The 19,564-nt window shown below is 42.7% G+C and overlaps 1 long non-coding RNA gene across 1 annotated transcript in view; it reads right to left on the minus strand.

Annotated features, from left to right (window-relative positions):
• Positions 1 to 2,791, minus strand: part of LOC307194083 — a 461,642-nt gene extending 458,851 nt beyond the window's left edge. The window contains exon 1 of the long non-coding RNA XR_013830494.1: positions 2,597 to 2,791. This is a non-coding gene — a long non-coding RNA (uncharacterized lncRNA). The remainder of the gene's footprint in view (positions 1 to 2,596) is intronic.
• Between the last annotated feature and the right edge of the window lie 16,773 nt (positions 2,792 to 19,564).

A 19,564-nucleotide genomic window follows, 5' to 3' on the forward strand; every position in this document is an offset into this window, starting at 1 on the left:
TATATCTGATTAATATCCAAAATATAGAGAGAACTCCTAAAACTCAACAACAAAAAAACAAACAACTGGATTTAAAAGTGGGCAAAAGACTTGAATAGACATTTCTCTAAAGAAGATATACAGGTAGCCAATAAGTACATGAACAGATGCTCAACATCACTAATCATTAGGGAAATGCTAATCAAATCTACAGTGAGATACCACCTCACACCCATTAGGATGTCAAAAAAAAAAAAAAACAGAAGAACAAGTGAGGATGTGGAGAGATTAGAACACTTGTGCACTGCTGGTGGCAATGGAAAATGGCACAGCAGCTGTGGAAAACAGTATGGCAGTTCTTCAATAAATTAAAAATAGAACTACTATATGATCCAGAAATTCCACTACTGGGTACACATCCAAAGGAATTGAAAGCAAGATCTTGAAGAGGTATTTGTACACGCATGTTCATAGCAGCATTATTCACAAGAGCTAAAACATGGATGTAACCCATAAGTTCACTGGAGGATGAATGGATAAGCAAAATGTGGTATATACATACAATGGAATATTATTCAGCCTTAAAAGGAAGAAAATTCTGACACATGCTACAACATACATGAAACTTGGGGACATTATGCTAAGTAAAATAAGCCAATCACAAAAAGACAAGTACTGTATGATTCCACTTACATGAGGTACTTACAGTAGTCAAAATTATAGAAACAGAAAGTAGAATGTTGGTTGCCAGGAGCTGGGGGGTTGGAGAATGGGGAGTTATTGTTTAATAGATACAGAATTCCCATTTCACAAGTAGAAAAAAATTCTGGAGGTGGATAGTGGTGATGGTTGCACAACATTATGAATATATTTAATACCACAGAACCATACACTTAAAAACAGTTAGATATTAACTTCTATATTATATATTTTTTACAATTTTTTATAATTAGAAAAAAAGAAAAAGGAGTATCTTAACAGGGTGCTTTCTAAGCCCTTCTAGAGCTAAAATTCTAGAATTACACACAATATCCAAAGGTACCCCACAACTTCCCTCACAAATCACAAAATACATTCAAAGTAAACTCTTATCTTCCCTTTGATCCAAGGTCTATAGTTGAATTTCTATGACCTGGAAGGAAAGAAGAGTCCACCGCCCTCTTTATAATAAATCCCAGAAATGTCCATTTCTCAAGAGCAAGAATTTCATCTTATTGATCTTTGTATCCTCAGAACTTAATACAGGCCAAATAATCACATGCTGAAAGAATAAATCATTAAAAGGAACTAGTAGACTTCAGGTTATGATAGTGGCCAATAGATACATTCTCCCACCTTCCTACTGAACTGCCCAGGAAAGTATAAACAAAAATGCAAAAACTGCAACAGCTTTAACCCATCCTAAAGAACCCAGCAGGAATTTTTCCTACACAAAGGACCATGAGCCCCTGAATGTGAATCCAAAGAACCAAGTAGGAAGGACTGAGAAGAAATTTCCTATATACCCCCTGAGTGTATCTACCTTCGTGTCAACCAAAAAATTCACAACTACGTTCCTATTCAGAGGAACTGCATTCTCAGGTCGAATCCAATCCAAAACAAGCCCTCTTACAAAAATTCCTAAGGTGTCTAGAGCAAAGATGTCTAGGGTTATTTCATCCCAAGCAGGCATCACAATTTATTATAAAACCAAACTTATTAAGGGCTTCCCTGGTGGCACAGTGGTTGAGAGTCCACCTGCCAATGCAGGGGACACGGGTTTGCACCCCGTGTCCGGGAAGATCCCACATGCCGCGGAGCAGCTGGGCCCGTGAGCCATAGCCGCTGAGCCTGCGCGTCCGGAGCCTGTGCTCTGTAACGGGGGAGGCCACAACACTGAGAGGCCCGCGTACCGCAAAAGAAAAAACAAAAACAAACACTTATTAAAACTGTATGGCACTGGCATAAGACTCAACAGATAAATCCATAGTATAGAGTAGATAAGCATGAAAAACATCCTATGTAAGAGTTAATGTGGGCTTCCGGGAAGATGGCGGAAGAGTAAGACGCAGAGATCACCTTCCTCCCCAGATACACCAGAAATACATCTACACGTGGAACAACTCCTACAGAACACCTACTGAACGCTGGCAGAAGACCTCAGACCTCCCAAAAGGCAAGAAACCCCCCACGTACCTGGGTAGGGCAAGAGAAAAAGAATAAACAGAGACAAAAGGATAGGGATGGGACCTGCACCAGTGGGAGGGAGCTGTGAAGGAGGAAAGGTTTCCAAACACTAGGAAGCCCCTTCGCGGGCGGAGACTGCGGGTGGCGGAGGGGGAAAGCTTCTGGGCCGCGGAGGAGAGCACAGCAACAAGGGTGCGGAGGGCAAAGCGGGGATATTCCCGCACAGAGGATCAGGGCCGACCGGCACTCACCAGCCCGAGAGGCTTGTCTGCTCACCCGCCGGGCGGGGCAGGGCCTGGAGCTGAGGCTCGGGCTTCGGTCGGAGCTCCGGGAGAGGACTGGGGTTGCCTGCGTGAACACAGCCTGCAGGGGGTTAGTGCGCCACGGCTGGCCGGGAGGGAGTCCGGGGAAAAGTCTGGACCTGCCAAAGAGGCAAGAGACTTTTTCTTACCTCTTTGTTTCCCGGTGCGCGAGGAGAGGGGATTAAGAGCGCTGCTTAAAGGAGCTCCAGAGATGGGCACGAGCCCCGGCTAAAAGCACAGACCCCAGAGACGGGCAGGAGACGCTAAGGCTGCTGCTGCCGCCACCAAGAAGCCTGTGTGCGAGCACAGGTCACTATCCACAACCCCCCTTTCGGGAAGCCTGTGCAGCCCGCCACTGCCAGGGTCACGTGATCCAGGGTCAACTCTTCCGGGAGAACGCACGGCGCGCCTCACGCTGGTGCAACGTCACGCCGGCCTCTGCAGCCGTAGGCCCGCCCCACACTCTATGCCCCTCCCAGTCCCCGGCCTGAGTGAGCTAGAGCCCCCAAATCGGCGGCTCCTTTAACCCCGCCCTGTCAGTGCCGAACGGCACTCACCAGCCGGAGAAGCTTGTCTGCTCCCCCGCCGGGGCGGGCGGGGCTGGGAGTTGAGGCTCGGGCTTCGGTCGGAGCGCCGGGAGAGGACTGAGGTTGGCGGCATGAACACAGCCTGCAGGGGGTTAGTGCGCACGGCTACCCGGGAGGCAGTCCGGGGAAAAGTCTGGACCTGCCAAAGAGGCAGGAGACTTTTTCTTCCGTCTTTGTTTCCTGGTGCGCGAGGAGAGGGGATTAAGAGCGCTGCTTAAAGGCGCTCCAGAGACAGGAGCGAGCCGCGGCTAACAACTCGCACCCCAAAGACGGGCATGAGACGCTAAGGCTGCTGCTGCCGCCACCAAGAAGCCTGTGTGCGAGCACAGGTCACTATCCACACCCCCCTTCCGGGGAGCCTGTGCAGCCCGCCACTGCCAGGGTCCCGGGATCCAGGGACAACTTCCCAAGGAGAACGCAGGGCGACCTCAGGCTGGTGCAATGTCATGTCGGCCTCTGCCGCCGCAGGCTCGCCCTGCATCCATACCCCTCCCTCCCCCCGGCCTGAGTGAGCCAGAGCCCCCGAGTCAGCGGCTCCTTTAACCCCGTCCTGTCTGAGCGAAGAACAGACGCCCTCCGGCGACCTTACACGCACAGGCGGGGCCAAATCCAAAGCTGAACCCCGAGAGCTGTGCAAACAAAGAAGAGAAAGGGAAATCTCTCCCAGCAGCCTCAGGAGCAACAGATTAAATCTCCACAATCAACTTGATGTACCCTGCATCTGTGGAATACCTGAATAGACAACGAATCATCCCAAATTAATGAGGTGGACTTTGAGAGCAAGATTTATGATTTTTTCCCCTTTTCCTCTTTTTGTGAGTGTGTATGTGGATGGTTCTGTGCAAGATTTTGTCTGTATAGCTTTGCTTCCACCATTGGTCCTAGGGTTCTAGCCGTCCTTTTTTTGGTTTGTTTTTAATTTTTTTTCTTAATAATTATATTTTTATTTTAATAACTTTATTATATTTTATCTTTATTTAATTTTACTTTATCTTCTTTCTTTTTTCCTTCCTTCCCTCCTTCTTTCCTTCCTTCCTCCCTCCCTCCCTCCCTCCCTCCCTCTCTCCTTTCTTTCTTTCTTTCTTTCTTTCTTTCTTTCCTTCTTTCTTTCTACTTCTACTGATTCTTTCTTTCTACATTCTCTCCCTTTTATTCTGAGCCGTGTGGATGAAAGGCTCTTGGTGCTTCAGCCAGGAGTCAGTGCTGTGCCTCTGAGGTGGGAGAGCCAACTTCAGGACACTGGTCCACAAGAGACCTCCCAGCTCCACGTAATATCAAACAGCGAAAATCTCCCAGAGATCTCCATCTCAACAGCAGCACCCAGCTTCACTCAACGACCAGCAAGCTACAGTGCTGGACATCCTATGCCAAACAACTAGCAAGACAGGAACACAACCCCACCCATTAGCAGAGAGGCTGCCTAAAGTCATAATAAGACCACAGACACCCCAAAACACACCACCAGACGTGGACCTGCCCACCAGAAAGACAAGATCCAGCCTCATCCACCAGAACACAGGCACTAGTCCCCTCCACCAGGAAGCCTACACAACCCACTGAACCAAATTTAGCCACTGGGGACACACACCAAAAACAACGGGAACTACGAACCTGCAGCCTGTGAAAAGGAGACCCCAAACACAGTAAGATAAGCAAAATGAGAAGACAGAAAAACACACAACAGATGAAGGAGCAAGATAAAAACCCACCAGACCTAACAAATGAAGAGGAAATAGGCAGTCTACCTGAAAAAGAATTCAGAATAATGATAGTGAAGATGATCCAAAATCCTGGAAATAGAATAGACAAAATGCAAGAAACATTTCACAAGGACCTAGAAGAACTAAAGATGAAACAAGCAATGATGAACAACACAATAAATGAAATTAAAAATACTCTAGATGGGATCAATAGCAGAATAAGTGAGGCAGAAGAACGGATAAGTGACCTGGAAGATAAAATAGTGGAAATAACTACTACAGAGCAGAATAAAGAAAAAAGAATGAAAAGAACTGAGGACAGTCTCAGAGACTTCTGGGACAACACTAAATGCACCAACATTCGAACTATAGGGGTTCCAGAAGAAGAAGAGAAAAAGAAAGGGACTGAGAAAATATTTGAAGAGATTATGGTTGAAAGCTTCCCTAATATGGGAAAGGAAATAGTTAATCAAGTCCAGGAAGCACAGAGAGTCCCATACAGGATAAATCCAAGGAGAAACACACCGAGACACATATTAATCAAACTGTCAAAAATTAAATACAAAGAAAACATATTAAAAGCAGCAAGGGAAAAACAACAAATAACACACAAGGGAATCCCCATAAGGTTAACAGCTGATCTTTCAGCAGAAACTCTGCAAGCCAGAAGGGACTGGCAGGACATATTTAAGGTGATGAAGGAGCAAAACCTGCAACCAAGATTACTCTAACCAGCAAGAATATCATTCAGATTTGATGGAGAAATTAAAACCTTTACAGACAAGCAAAAGCTGAGAGAGTTCAGCACCACCAAACCAGCTTTACAACAACTGCTAAAGGAAGTTCTCTAGGCAAGAAACACAAGAGAAGGGAAAGACCTACAATAACGAACCCAAAACAATTAAGAAAATGGGAATAGGAACATACATATCGATAATTACCTTAAATGTAAATGGACTAAATGCTCCCACCAAAAGACACAGATTGGCTGAATGGATACAAAAACAAGACCCAGATATTTGCTGTCTACAAGAGACCCACTTCAGACCTAGAGACACATACAGACTGAAAGAAAGGGGATGGAAAAAGATATTTCATGCAAATGGAAACCAAAAGAAAGCTGGAGTAGCAATTCTCATATCAGACAAAATAAACTTTAAAACAAAGACTATTAGAAGAGACAAAGAAGGACACTACATAATGATCAAGGGATTGATCCAAGAAGAAGATATAACAATTGTAAATATTTATGCATCCAACATAGGAGCACCTCAATAGATAAGGCAAATACTAACAGCCATAAAAGGGGAAATCGACAGTAACACATTCATAGTAGGGGACTTTAACACCCCACCCTCACCAGTGGACAGATCATGCAAAATGAAAATAAATAAGGAAACACAAGCTTTAAATGATACATTAAACAAGATGGACTTAATTGATATTTATAGGACATTCCATCCAAAAACAACAGAATACACATTTTTCTCAAGTGCTCATGGAACGTTCTCCAGGATAGATCATATCTTGGGTCACAAATCAAGCCTTGGTAAATTTAAGAAGATTGAAATTGTATCAAGTATCTTTTCTGACCACAACCCTATGAGACTAGATATCAATTACAGGAAAAGATCTGTAAAAAATACAAATACATGGAGGCTAAACAATACTTAATAATGAAGTGATCACTGAAGAAATCAAAGAGGAAATAAAAAATACCTAGAAACAAATGACAATGGAGACATGACGACCCAAAATCTATAGGATGCAGGAAAAGCAGTTCTAAGAGGGAAGTTTATAGCAATACAGTCCTACCTTAAGAAACAGGAAACATCTCGAATAAACAACCTAACCTTGCACCTAAAGCAATTAGAGAAAGAAGAACCAAAAAAACCCAAAGTTAGAAGAAGGAAAGAAATCATAAAAATCAGATCAGAAATAAATGAAAAAGAAATGAAGGAAACGATAGCAAAGATCTATAAAACTAAAAGCTCGTTCTTTGAGAAGATAAACAAAATTGATAAACCATTAGCCAGACTCATCAAGAAAAAAAGGGAGAAGACTCAAATCAATAGAATTAGAAATGAAAAAGGAGAAGTAACAACTGACACTGCAGAAATACAAAAGATAATGAGAGATTAATACAAGCAACTCTATGCCAATAAATTGGACAACCTGGAAAAAATGGACAAATTCTTAGAAATGCACAACCTGCCAAGACTGAATGAGGAAGAAATAGAAAATATGAACAGACCAATCACAAGCACTGAAATTGAAACTGTGATTAAAAATCTTCCAACAAACAAAAGCCCAGGACCAGATGGCTTCACAGGCGAATTCTATCAAATATTTAGAGAAGAGCTAACACCTATCCTTCTCAAACTCTTCCAAAATATAGCAGAGGGAGGAACACTCCGAAACTCATTCTACGAGGCCACCATCACCCTGATACCAAAACCAGACAAGGATGTCACAAAGAAAGAAAACTACAGGCCAATATCACTGATGAACATACATGCAAAAATCCTCAACAAAATACTAGCAAACAGAATCCAACAGCACATTAAAAGGATCATACACCATGATCAAGTGGGGTTTATTCCAGGAATGCAAGGATTCTTCAGTATATGCAAATCAATCAACGTGATACACCATATTAACAAATTGAAGGAGAAAAACCATATGATCATCTCAATAGATCCAGAGAAAGCTTTTGACAAAATTCAACACCCATTTATGATAAAAACCCTGCAGAAAGTAGGCATAGGGGGAACTTTCCTCAACATAATAAAGGCCATATATGACAAACCCACAGCCAACATTGTCCTCAATGGTGAAAAACTGAAAGCATTTCCACTAAGATCAGGAACAAGACAAGGTTGCCCACTCTCACCACTCTTATTCAACATAGTTTTGGAAGTTTTAGCCACAGCAATCAGAGAAGAAAAGGAAATAAAAGGAATCCAAATCGGAAAAGAGGAAGTAAAGCTGTCACTGTTTGCAGATGACATGATACTATACACAGAGAATCCTAAAGATGCTACCAGAAAACTACTAGAGCTAATCAATGGATTTGGTAAAGTAGCAGGATACAAAATTAATGCACAGAAATCTCTGGCATTCCTATACACTAATGATGAAAAATCTGAAAGTGAATTCAAGAAAACACTCCCATTTACCATTGCAACAAAAAGAATAAAATATCTAGGAATAAACCTACCTACCTAAGGAGACAAAAGACCTGTATGCAGAAAATTATAAGACACTGATGAAAGAATTAAAAATGATACAAATAGATGGAGAGATATACCATATTCTTGGATTGGAAGAATCAACATTGTGAAAATGACTGTACTACCCAAAGCAATCTACAGATTCAATGCAATCCCTATCAAACTACCACTGGCATTTTTCACAGAACTAGAACAAAAAATTTCACAATTTGTATGGAAACACAGAAGACCCCGAATAGCCAAAGCAATCTTGAGAACGAAAAACGGAGCTGAAGGAATCAGGCTCCCTGACTTCAGACTATACTATAAAGCTACAGTAATCAAGACAGTATGGTACTGGCACCAAAACAGATAGATCGATCAATGGAACAAGATAGAAAGCCCAGAGATAAACCCACACACATATGGTCACCTTATCTTTGATAAAGGAGACAGGAATGTACAGTGGAGAAAGGACAGCCCCTTCAATAAGTGGTGCTGGGAAAACTGGACAGTTACATATAAAAGTATGAGACTAGATCACTCCCTAACACCATACACAAAAATAAACTCAAAATGCATTAAAGACCTAAATGTAAGGCCAGAAACTATCAAACTCTTAGAGGAAAACATAGGCAGAACACTCTATGACATAAATCACAGCAAGATCCTTTTTGACCCACCTCCTAGAGAAATGGAAATAAAAACAAAAATAAACAAATGGGACCTAATGAAACTTCAAAGCTTTTGCACAGCAAAGGAAACCATAAACAAGACCAAAGACAACCCTCAGAATGGGAGAAAATATCTGCAAATGAAGCAACTGACAAAGGATTAATCTCCAAAATTTATAAGCAGCTCATGCAGCTCAATAACAAAAAATCAAACAACCCAATCCAAAAATGGGCAGAAGACCTAAATAGACATTTCTCCAAAGAAGATATGCAGACTGCCAACAAACACATGAAAGAATGCTCAACATCATTAATCATTAGAGAAATGCAAATCAAAACTACAATGAGATATCATCTCACACCAGTCAGAATGGCCATCATCAAAAAATCTAGAAACAATAAATGCTAGAGAGGGTGTGGAGTAAAGGGAACACTCTTCCACTGTTGGTGGGAATATAAATTGATATAGCCACTGTGGAGAACAGTATGGAGGTTCCTTAAAAAACTACAAATGGAACTACCATATGACCCAGCAATCCCATTACTGGGCATATACCCTGAGAAGACCATAATTCAAAAAGAGTCATGTACCAAAATGTTCATTGCAGCTCTATTTACAATAGCCCAGAGATGGAAACAACCTAAGTGCCCATCAGATGAATGGATAAAGAAGATGTGGCACATATATACAATGGAATATTACTCAGCCATAAAAAGAAACGAAATTGAGCTATTTGTAATGAGGTGGATGGACCTAGAGTCTGTCATACAGAGTGAAAAAAGTCAGAGAGAGAAAGACAAATACCGTATGCTAACACATATATATGGAATTTAAGGGGGAAAAAATGTCATGAAGAACCTAGTGGTAAGACGGGAATAAAGACACAGACCTACTAGAGAATGGACTTGAGGATATGGGGAAGGGGAAGGGGAAGCTGTGACAAAGCGAGAGATAGGCATGGACATATATACACTACCAAACGTAAGGTAGATAGCTAGTGGGAAGCAGCCGCATAGCACGGGGAGATCAGCTCGGTGCTTTGTGACCGCCTGGAGGGGTGGGATAGGGAGGGTGGGAGGGAGGGAGATGCAAGAGGGAAGAGATATGGGAACATATGTATATGTATAACTGATTCACTTTGTTATAAAGCAGAAACTAACACAATATTGTAAAGCAATTATACTCCAATAAAGATGTAAAAAAAAAAAAGGGTTAATGTGGCTTATTCCATAGACTTAGGTATAAATTCAGTTACTCTTCCACTTTTCTAATTAGTTGCTCAAGGCTCCCACCTGTTTATTAGTAAGAAATTCAAAATCTCCTTCAGACTTTCCTTCATTCCAGCCATATTGTTCAGGAACCCTAAGGGCCTATATAGTCCAAGGGCATTGGGATTTAGTCTGGCACCCTCATCCTAGCAGAATGGGAACTGGGTCTAATGAAGTCACTGTTTCCATTGTTTCTCAATGTAATACAATAGTCATATTGAAAACCAATCCTACATGTTTTGCCAGCTGTTGCTGGCCCAGGGCTACAAAAAGATTTTTGTGGATCCGGATTTCTGTATAGGCAACCTGATTCTTCAAAAATACTCTTTAAATGTGCTAAGTCAGTCAAGAGCAACATATTCTTGGGGTCTCAAGATTGCATTTCCTAGTGATCTGATTTTTCCATTCCCCTTACAGCCACCTTCCGGGGTGCCAGGTCAACACTTAATAGATTAGAAGGAGGCCAGGATAGGTGATTAATAAAGACTTTAGCTGGCCTTTGTCCCCAGTTCCGAAGAGCCTCCTAAACCCTTAGAATTTCCTGGTGATAGGAGTGTCTTTGTTATTCATGATGGGTCCATCAGACCAGCATGATTGTTTATGCTAACAAAGTGATTCCTGGTGGACCTCTGAGATGACTCAGAATGGGGGCTGGCCATTCCAGAAAGACCAAGTGTGTGATTAGATGGTTGAAGCTTTAAAACACGTGACATTAGCCCAGAAAGGGGAGGGGGACTGGAGACTGAGTTCAACCACGTGGCAGTGATTCAATCAACTGTGCCTATGTAATAAAATAACACCTCAATAAAAACACCAAAGCTTGGTGACAAATGGCCATAGGGACATCTGAATTTGCAGCCAGTGTTTGAAATAAAGGCATTCTTGTAGATGACTATGCTTTTAACTCAAATTTGGCTACCCCCAGGTATTCTGGTAATAGATAGAGGAGTTAGAAGTGGTGCAGGCAAGAAATTGTGGCAGTAGAGATGGAGAGAAGTGGAGAGGTTCAAGAGATATAGCGTGAAATAAATAGGACTTAGTGATGGATGCTGTCAGATACAACCCCAAAAATGCAAATTTTTAAAAACAATGAGCTATCAGTCTTACTATCAAAGAGGCAGATTTTAAAATAGGAACTATAAGAACGTATGGTTTTTTAAATCATAACCAAATAATACCTCTATGTATCCCTGCATAATAGGAAAAACAAATAACTCTAATCTTTATTTTCATGAGTGCTATTTCACACAAATCACATCAGTCAGAGACTAATAGATATAACTTTAGGGAAAGCAAGCTATAAACCATAATAGAGATTTGGGTTTTTTTAAGTCATTAACATTATAATGTCGTGTCGTCTATCAAAGGACTTGTCATTATCATGTGATCCTCAGAGCTGTGTCTAATTGACTGAGTAGAAAATAGCTTTAATTTTCTATCTTCCAGACTTCCCTGGTGGCACAGTGGTTAAGAATCCACCTGACAGTGCAGGGGACACGGGTTTGATCCCTGGTCGGGGAAGATCCCACATGCCGCGGAGCAACTAAGCCCCTGCACCACAACTACTGAGGCTGCATGCCACAACTACTGAAGTCCACGCACCTAGAGCCTGTGCTCTGACACAAGAGAAGCCACCGCAAGAGAAGCCCGTGCATTGCAACAAAGAGTAGCCCCCGCTCACCACAACTAGAGAAAGCCTGTGTGCAGCAAAGAAAACCCAACACGGCCAAAAATAAATAAATACATTAATTAAAAAAAAATTTCTATCTTCCTTCTTCTATGGTTGAAATTTAAATCATGCCAGTGTTAGTTTTCATCAATGAGCTTCCCCAAAGGAAAAACTTTAAGAGAAGCTATAATTAAAGGGCTATCACAAGAGCCAGAGTAAAACATGGAACATCACTGTACAGCACCACCTACAAATAAAACCTCTAACAGTGGCTCAAGGGCCTACTTTGTACGGTGAAGTCTCAAAAAACTGAGGGCATAGGTCTTTACTTTAAACTGCACAGGTCCTTAGACTACCCAACCAGTGACAATAAAGTAAAAATGAAAAGTGAAAGAGCCTGCGGAGCGTCAGATGCCTTGATACTCATCAGCAGCTCAGCATCATGCAGATAAAGCATATTAATAATGCATTGGGAGTTCACGCTCCATCAAGATGTTTACGCTCCATCCTGGGGTTGTACGAAATAACCTATAGTATCTTCTATCCCACTGGAACTAAGAGGGTATGAGCCACCAAATCTGACTCAGGCTTATCCAACAGATATTACAATCTGGATTTTCCAAGGACCATCCTGGCACTTCAAATATTTTTCCCATTGTCACACCATATATCTCAATTTGAGGTTCACAAAATACAGCTCTTGTGGCTACATTTTTGTGACCTAAGCTTCCCTGGCCTACCATCATGCACACAAAACAAGAGCTATAAACATAAAAAAGTATTTCTTTGGCTCATGCCTACCCACAACTTTGGGAATTCTAATCGCAACTGTCACATGTGTTCCCAAGCAAAATGGACTATTGGAATAGCCTCCTAACCAGACTCCCCACATTCCCTCTTTTTCCCCAAATAGCTACTAAAGGAATCTTTTCAAAGTACAACTCTGATGTCATCCCTCTGCTTTAATTCTTCAATAGCTTTAGTAATTGTTCAATTATTGATACTCTTCTTTGCTCTTAGGATAAAGACCAAGATCCTATAAGTCCCTCATAGCTGAATCTTGTTCTATCTCTTCAGCCACATCTTGCACCATGCTCCTTCTCTTCATGTCAGCCACACCAGCCTCCCTTCAGATCCTCAAATGCACCATGGGGCCTTCGCACATGCTGTCCCTTGTGCATAGAATGATCTCTGCCAATTTCCTCCCACCCGCAAAATAACTCCCACTCTTCCTGAAGACCTCAACACAATCTTCTTTTTTCTCAGATAAGCCTTTATTAATTTCCATGACTGGGTCAATTTCCCTGAATATATTCTCTCATATCATCATGCACCTCTCTTCTAGAGCTGTCAATGTGTACCACAATTATAATTATATATTTCTTTATCTTCATCCCACAGTGAATTTTAAGTCCACCATTTTATCCCCATCATCTTTCACACAATCTGATATATAACTCACTAAATATTTGTTGGATGGATGAGTGCATTGGTTAGGGTAAGGCTAAACTGATAAAACAAAGAGACTCATAAGTAATTTAAAGATTGAAAAAAGATAGTTTATTTTTTACCTAAAATCTAGTGGTGAGCATTCCATGTCAGTGGGTAGCTCTGCTCCATACAGTCATTCAGAGACCCAAGATGTTATGCTCATCTGCATGCAGAGGTTGAGTTGATGGGTTCCAGCCAGTGGGAAGGAAAAAGAAAGCTAGGACATGCATATCCAGGTCTCTAAAGTCCCAGAGCTGCAAGTGGCACACACCACTCCTCACATTCCACATGGCAACACCTAACTGAAAGGGAAGCTGAAAAATGTAGAGTAGCTTGGCAGCCATGTGCACAACTACAACTCTGTTATTATAGAAGAAGGGGAGAACAGAATTCATGGGCAATTAAAAGCTCCCACTACATAGTGAATGGATGAATGAATGAGTGAGTGAATGAATGGGTAAATACAGTCCTCTCAGCTTCCACAGGGCAACCATTTGCCCTCACCTTCTCTGGCTTTCTGCCAAGGCCTCCAAAGTCAATAATGGAACACTCAATGCCCAAAAACCAAGGTCAGATGTCTTCTATGTGCTAAGGCAGCTGGCACCTGTGCTGCTAAACCTGTTGATCTGTGTTCTCAGAGCCCCAAGGAAGATCAACTAAAGTTTCTCCTCTCCTTTTATTCACTCTTGTAGGACAGTTCTCCTCTCCCTGGAATTGAGACGTGGGTCCACTGTGGACGGGCTGGAAGGCAAATTGAGCGATGGTACTGAATGTACTCAAAGATCATCCAACCCTCTAACACTGAACCATTACCCTGGCACCAAGTTCCTGAGCAGAGGGTCTCATTGTTCAGGTTAAGTTCTTTCCCAGGAGGCTCATTGGTCCTTTGGGCAATGACTCCTGGGGAAATTACCCTGCAGACAGGCTCTCCTGACTACCCAGGCATGTTTGCACTAAAGAATTTCACAGAGACAATTCTCAAATTCAGACCACAACAATATGGGATAAAGAAAATGTCTTCAATTTGACTCATAAAACATCTTGAGATGATCAAAACCCACAGAGTTGTCAACAAAACAAAAAAAGTGTGTATATGCTGTTCCAGTTACTACTGCTGCATAGCAAACACCCCAAACCCAGCAGCACAGAACAGGCATTTTATTGGTCTCACAGATTCTTTGGGTTAGGAATTTGAACAGAGAACAGCAGGGAGGGCTTTTCTTTGCTCTCTGATAGTTGAGTATTCGACTAGGAAGACTCAAAGACTGAGGGTTACTCAACAGCTGAATGGAATCATCTGACAGGCTTTATGGTCACATGTCTGGTGATTGATGCTAGTAGTCAGCTGGAATCTCAGCTGGGCTGTTGGCTGAAACATCTTTATATGACCTCTTTGTATGGTCTCTCCACATGGGCTAATTGGGCTTCCTTTTAACATGGTGCCTGGGTGCCAAGAGCAAACGTCCCAACAGAGGAAAGCAAAAATACATGGCATTTTTGTGTTCAAGCTTCAGAAGCCACAGAGTGTCACTTCCACCACACTCTACCAGGCGAGCCAGTCACACAGGTCCACCCAGGTGCAAGAAGAGGGGACACAGAGCCTACCATTGGATGAGAGGAATGTCACAGTCACATTGTAAGAGCATATGGGGTGGCAGAGATCATTGCTTCCATCTTTGGAGAATGCAGTCTGCCACATGTGTCTAATTGCCTCTCATGGCAGATTTTTTTTTAATTAATAAACTCAGCAATATTTTTGAAGCAGTAATGATTTTGGAGTTTTTGCTTTACTGACTTGAAAGACAAAGCAATATAGTTAATTCAGACAAAAATATTTACTTCCATCAATCAAAATAAAATCAGAGCTAATAGTCCCCAGCGGGACTTCCCCAGTGGTCCAGTGGTCAAGACTCCAGGCTCCCAATGCAGGGGGCCTGGGTTTGATCCCTGGTCAGAGAACTAGATCCCACATGCCGCGACTAAGACTCAGTGCAGCCAAATAAATAAATACTTTAAAAAAAAAAAAAGAATTTAGAAAAACTTTAAAAAAAATAGTCCTCAATGGCTTTGAGGATTGGCCAAACAGGCAGATTGTCACGTGTGTCTATATCCCATGGACACGACCAAAATGAAAGAGTGGAATGGTAGATGCCTTGGGAATTATTTCTTCACAATTAGGGGCATGGTGAAACTCACTGTGAAGCTTTATTTCTCTTAATATCTTTATTTCTGTCCCTGAGTAACCCAAATGTCCTCAGACCTCACCAGCCCGTGAAGTCACAGTAAATAACACCCACATCTTGATGTTTTATAGCCACTATTTACATGCAGTTTACATGCAGTTGCTGCCTCAAAGTCTCACCCATTCTGACACCTCCACGTGTTAGGCTCAGAAACAAGTCTGCTCACATCCCTCTGCTCCAAATTTCCACTGTCAAAGAGCCACTTGAGGGAGGTGTCCTGACCCTGCCACAGCTGCCAGTGTCCTCCGTGAAGACATCACGCTCTGAGGGCCACAGTCTCACCTGACACTCTTGTGCCACCCTGAGCCCTCAGGTGGCCAGGCTTCACCCTGGGAGAATGGCCTCCTCCCCAGTGCTGACACCCAGACTCCCAAGCAGGTACCACTGGTTCACCAAGGCTCGAAACATACTTCATCAAAGTGACCCCATCTCTTCTGCTGTCTCCCTCCACTGATGCCTGAAACACCTTTTGCTATCAAAATCAGACCAACAGAAACAGATGGCCGTGCCAATCTCAAGTCACGAATCCCTAGGGAGCCTGAGCTGGGCTGGGTTCTGTGCAGAGACATGGGGAATAGACTATGAGAGAGAGAAAGGGAGAGAGAGGGAAGTGGTATTAACACTTGCTGAATCTAGAAGGTGAAGCTTACACATCTGTTTATTGTTCAATGATTTCAATTTTCTGTAAGTTTGAAATATTTCAAAATAAAAGGTTGAAGGAAAAATTTTAAAATAAAAGGACTATAGAAGACAGAGGGGCTTCCCTGGTGGTGCACTGGTTAAGAATCCACTTGCCAATGCAGGGGACACAGGTTCGAGCCCGGGCCCAGGAAGATCCCACATGCTGCGGAGCAACTAAGCCTATACACCACAACTACTGAGTCTGCGCTCTAGAGCTCGCATACCACAACTACGGAGCCCACGTGCCACAACTACTGAAGCCCGCGTGCCTAGAGACCGTGCTCCGCAACAAGAGAAGCCACTGCAATGAGAAGCCCACGCACCTCAACGAAGAGTAACCCCAGCTTGCCGCAACCAGAGGAAGCCCACGCACAGCAACAAAGACCCAACACAGCCAAAAATAAAAATTAAAAATAAATGAATTTATTTTAAAAAAAGAAATAAAACTTCTTTAATGATATCCTAAATCTGGTTCAATATCTAGGTTATGGTCATTAAAATGAGAAACGGTGATGGCCCGTGCTAAGGCAGTGGCAGTGAGTGTAGAAGCTAGATTTGAGAGAGGTGTCTGGCTGGACACAAAAGGATGTGATTTATTGGATACACGGTGTGAGGGAGGGAGGAGTCAAGGGTGACACTATGATATTCAGGTTATGACAGACGATTCAAAAAGAGGACAAGAGGGCTTCCCTGGTGGCGCAGTGGTTGAGAATCTGCCTGCTAATGCAGGGGACACGGGTTCGAGCCCTGGTCTGGGAGGATCCTACATGCCGCGGAGCAACTAGGCCCGTGAGCCACAACTACTGAGCCTGCGCGTCTGGAGCCTGTGCTCCGCAACAAGAGAGGCCCGCGCACCGCAATGAAGAGTGGCCCCCGCTCGCCGCAACTAGAGAAAGCCCTCGCACAGAAACGAAGACCCAACACAGCAAAAATAAATTAATTAACTAATAAACTCCTACGCCCAACATCTTCTTTAAAAAAAAAAAAAGAAGAAGAGGACAGAGATCAATTCTATTTGGACAGGACATCCAGCTGGGGATAGTCAGAAGGTGCACTGGATCATGAACAAGACGTCCGTGCTGACGTTTTAAGGAGTTAGGAGTCAATAGAAGCTGGAGCTGGTGCATGTATCAGGTCCTCCAGGAAAAGTAAGAAGGAAAGGGAGAAGAGGGGGAAATGAGGATGGGCTGCTCAAGGAGGCTGAGGGGAAACCGTTTCCAAGATGAAGCACTCGGTGTTAATCCCACACTCCATGTCGTCTCCTGGTATAATTCATTCCTGGGCAAATTCCATTCCTCATTAACAGTTCTTCTTTCCTTAGATTGTTTTTTTGTTATCTCAGTTTTATTATGCTGGTACAAACACCAAGTACTTCTCCTAATAAATGGCATTTTTCATCTGTTATATCACCCAAATGAATTCAAGCGCTTATAATTAGCAAGGTTTACATAACAGGTATAATTTCTTGATAATAAAGTCTGGCCATTATCGTTGATTTTTCTTAATGGAAGCATTTTGTTTTTGAAATAAACAGCAGGCATTAACCAAAGATATCTGGATAGCAATAATACTCAACTCTGAGCATAACCTGTTTGCTACTCTCCTGAAACTAATCATAATTCTACAACAATATAAAAACATTAGGAGATTAATAAAAGCCATTTTACCAGACAAGGCTCATTCTTCTTTACTGCTATATTTGTCACACAAGGGAAGATTACTTTATTACATGGGTAGCAATGCATTTATGACAAGGCACTTGAAAAAGAAGTCTGATGCTCATTTTGAAATTCCATTTCTTAGTAGTCATAAGCCATGCAGTCATCAAAATCGTTTAAAAAGAAAAAAAAAACTATCACGTGCTTTTAGTGCTTTTAAGTGCTTTGTTCTTAAACAAAAGTACTTAGTATGTGCAAATATTAGCAGTTTAGACTGTTGATGTATGGTTTAAGTTAAATCGTAAATGAAATTCAGTACTATGGCCAGACTAGATCTAAATAATTAGGTAAAAGAAAGGGATTTTTAAAATTATTCAGTAATTTTATATTAGTCAAGCAGATGATTCAAAGAAAGGTGGGGAATGCCACTTTTGCACTTAGAAGATAAATGGGTCAATCATTGGTCTTATTACCTATGTATCACTGGCGTAGCCCACCAGCCACTTCGGAACTCCAAGGCTCTGCCAGCTATCTGCCCCACTCCACTTCCACCCCTGAACAAGTAACTCTGAGAAGAACTGGTTGTGGCAGAGACTACCCATCAGAATCCATTCTCCCATTTCATGACATAAAGTTGTAACTGGAAGGCAGCTGCCCAGCCAGGGAAACCCAGTTCCCACTCCTTTTGCAGTTAGGTAGAGACGCATAACTCATTCTCACTGTAAAATGGAGCCAGGGGTGATGTGTGCCACTTCTGGACCTAGCCTTTTAAGAAGGCAGGCACCTCTGCTCCATAATCTTTTTTTCCTCCTCCACCAGCTCAATGCAAATGACAACTAGGTCCAATGGGACTGCAAAATCTCCAGATGGAAGTCTCCTGGGCCCCTGAATCACCACGTGGAGAACCATCCACTCACCACTGTCCTGTACATGAGCAAAAGATAAATTCTTATTGTTTGAGCCATTATACATTTTGGGTGTATAGGTTGCAGCAAGTTATCTTCTCTACGATACCAGAGATGACGTGTATGTGCTCATAGATAAGTCAAATCAGCTATCCAGTCAGCTACTGTGTACCATAGCTTTTTTTTTTTCTCTTTTCTGCTCCATTCCCCCAACATGAGGCATCCCGCTATCAACCAGGTACCACCACATTTGCTGGGCTTCACTACTCATGACCTCAGTCAGGCACATCTGCCACTTCTGTTGGGGTCATCAGACATCGCTGCCGCAGCAACTGGCTACCTTGCCTCCACTGGCACTTCCCCTGCGTAATCTGGGTACTGCATATGCTCTGACCTGACACTACCACCCTCTCTGCACCCTGCTACCTCTTCAGCTGAAGCCCTTGAAGTACTGAAACGCCTCCAAGCTTTGTGAGGACGTAGATGAGAGTGTCTGTCTCCATTTCGATGTCAAACCAATTCAGCGTCAAGCAACTGAAAGAGAAAATCCAATTCATGCTGGCTTAAGCCATCAAAGCATTTACTCATGTCATGTGACAAGAAGTCCAAATGCGTTGAGTTCCAGATTGGGTGCACAGATCCACAGCACCATCAAACATCCCATCTCTTTCTCTCTTGACTTTGTCATTCTCATCTGTCAGCTTTTCATTCTTAGGCACGTCACCCCTTGCTCACAAGATAACTGCCACAAATCCAAACAGTACATCTTCATACAACATCAGCTGGGCAAAACGGTAGGAGAGTTTTCCCCAGAGGCCCATCTGCAGATTTCTCGTTGCATAGCATGAGCAGAACTCGTTACATACACGGCCACCCTGGCTCCAGAGAGCACTGGAAAAGGGAAACCCGGTTGAAAGGAAAGAGATCGCCATTCATGACTAAAACCCACCGTGATTTTAACCCCTAGCTTGCCCCACCCCACCAAAAAAGCAAGACTGTGCTTTGCCAAAAAGGAGGGGAATGGCTAT

The sequence above is a fragment of the Stenella coeruleoalba genome (genome assembly GCF_951394435.1).
Source record: "Stenella coeruleoalba genome assembly, chromosome: 11".
NCBI lineage: Eukaryota > Metazoa > Chordata > Mammalia > Artiodactyla > Delphinidae > Stenella > Stenella coeruleoalba.